This window comes from Helobdella robusta, assembly GCF_000326865.2.
Source record: "Helobdella robusta unplaced genomic scaffold HELROscaffold_4, whole genome shotgun sequence".
Lineage (NCBI taxonomy): Eukaryota > Metazoa > Annelida > Clitellata > Rhynchobdellida > Glossiphoniidae > Helobdella > Helobdella robusta.
In genome coordinates, this window is record NW_008704902.1 from 7456600 (window position 1) to 7459401 (window position 2802).

A 2802-nucleotide genomic window follows, 5' to 3' on the forward strand; every position below is an offset into this window, starting at 1 on the left:
CTATCACAATAAACAGCGTATGATGAGGATATCGCAGAGTTAATAAGACTATTATAAATTGATCAGACCAAATAATGTCAACCAGCGACAAATCGAAACAATTGAAAAAACCTAGCGGCGAAATTTCGAACGTGTTGATTATTTATTTATTTTATTTATTTAACACAACTGACCAGAGGGCCCAACGGACCACTTACCCAATCAGGAAGAGAAAAAGAAATGTTATAAAGTTAGGCAATTGGCAGACAGATGAAAGAGTCAACACACAAAAAAAAAAAAAAAAAAAAACAAAATAAGAAAATATTAAACATAAATTATTATTGTCAAGTAAATTGTTATGGAGGTTATTAGAATATTTGTCCATTTTATATTGTTTTGAATTGAAAAAATTAGACTCATGGCAGACGGTGAGCACCAATATTTCATTTGTGTTGTCACGGAGTAGTGCGATGTCGGGACGAAATGATTTGAAGAGACACGACAGTGGGCGGATCCCATCATAAACGACGTCTGCATCTGCATACATCGCAACCTCTGGTCCTGCGTATGATTTTAATTTTTCTATTATTATATTTAGAATATTGTTATGGCCTGTTGTGTATCTTTTTAATGCTGCCACCGAGCTGCAGTTGGATAGGACATGTTTGTTGGTTTGCCGAGCATTGCAAAGTGTACAAAGGGCAGAAGACGATTTTCCCCATCTAAATAGATTAGCATTCGTTGGAAGCTGTTGAATGAGGCTTTTCCTAACAAATTTGAACAGTACTTCAGGAAGTTTGGCGGTGAACCTCGACCAGTGAGCAATTCTAACCGCGGGAATGTTGTCTTTAATCGACTTAAAAATGGTCCCTTGGCAGCGGAGTGACAGCAAATGTTCCAGTTCTTCATTTACTTGCCGGTTCTTTAGAGCGCTGAGTGTCGATTTTGTGTCATTTGAGTCGGGAAGCATGTTGTCAATTTTAATATACTTATTGTATGACTCACTCCACAAACATTTTAACTCCTCATGGCCGTTTGATTTAAGGTAATTTCGTAATTTTACTCTTAGAGATTCGGCAAAATGTTTGAGTGATCTAGCATTTAGACCACCTGACTTATATGGGAGCGACATAGTTTCCAACAGACAGCTGCTGATAGGCAAGGATAGCCATGTTCTTGCCGATTTGGTGTCCAAGGTATCTAAGTTTTCACCAATCCAAGTCAGCGATGTATCGTACATTCGAAACTCAAACGCAAATTGTGACGGCAACTAAAATCTGATGATTTGTAATTTGAGTTGAGCTGTTGTGTTCAGTTCACTGACAGTTGTTAATATTTTTTTGAGTTTATTGACCATTAGATTGTTGGCCTTTGTATTATTTCCTTCGAAATCGTATAATTTACCTAAATATACGAAGTGGCCTCCAATATCTACATGAGGAATATGTTTTTCGTCGATGGACAGCATCGGATAAAACTGTTCATAAGCACCTTTTCTTTTTCTCTTGCCGAATGAGGAACATTTGTCTATCCTCATTGTCATTCAAGTAGCTTTGCACCATGCATTGTTTAAGTCGATTAACTTTTGAGCGCTTCCAGTGCTGTTAGCAATGATCGCCGTGTCGTCTGCGAATTGTAGCCACGCTCTTGTCTTTAATTTAGCCGTGGGACCCCAAATGTAGCCGCATTGTTGATATTCGGTTTTTTCAACTAGTTTCATTATGGGGTTAAAGCAGAGGTTGAAGAGCAGTGGAGACATGGGATCACCTTGATGCACTCCTCGCTTGACTGGAATGTGTTAGCTGGTCGCATCCGGATACTGTTATTGAGTAGTTCGTGTATATGCATTTAGTTAAGTTGCTTATATGAAATGGAATATGATGGAATAATAATAATAATAATAATGAGAACATCCTTTTAGAAATAATTAGACTTCTATGAAAAGGATCAGACCAAATAAAATTAATTAATGATAGTTTAAAATATTTATAAAAACCTAGCGAGGAAATTTCAAATAAATTTATTATAATACTTGAGTTTTTCAATTCGTCTATCAAATTGTTATTAAGATTTTGAGAGTATTTAGATGTTTTATATTCTTTAGATTTAGAAAAATTAGATTCATGGCAAACTGTTAATTCCACTATTTCGATAGTATCACTTCGTCGAATGGCAATATCTGGACGAAGTGATTTGAAGAGAGATGATACTGGTAATAATAATAATAATAATAATGTAAACTCTTTTATTATTCAGAGAAAACCAGTAAAATCAAAAATAGTCAAAATAAAATATGTCAATAAAATGTTAAAATTAAATATTGTATAACGTAAGATAATTATAAGATAAATAAATAAATAATAATAATAATAAATCAAAAATGATTTAGGTAAAGAAAAACAAAAAAAAAATTATAAAAGCGTATTCTACGTAGCTCGTCATTCAGTGAAAGAAACACGAAATGAGTACAACGAGAACAGATTAGTTCTACATTGATTCATTCCGTCAAAATTCTATCACAATAAACAGCGCATGATGAGGATATCGCAGAGTTAATAAGACTATTATAAAATTGATCAGACCAAATAATGTCGACCAGCGACAAATCGAAACAATTGAAAAAACCTAGCGGCGAAATTTCGAACGTGTTGATTATTATTTTTAAATGTTTTAAATTGTCAAGTAAATTGTTATGGAGGTTATTAGAATATTTGTCCATTTTATATTGTTTTGAATTGAAAAAATTAGACTCATGGCAGACGGTGAGCTCCAATATTTCAATTGTGTTGTCACGGAGTAGTGCGATGTCGGGACGAAGTGATT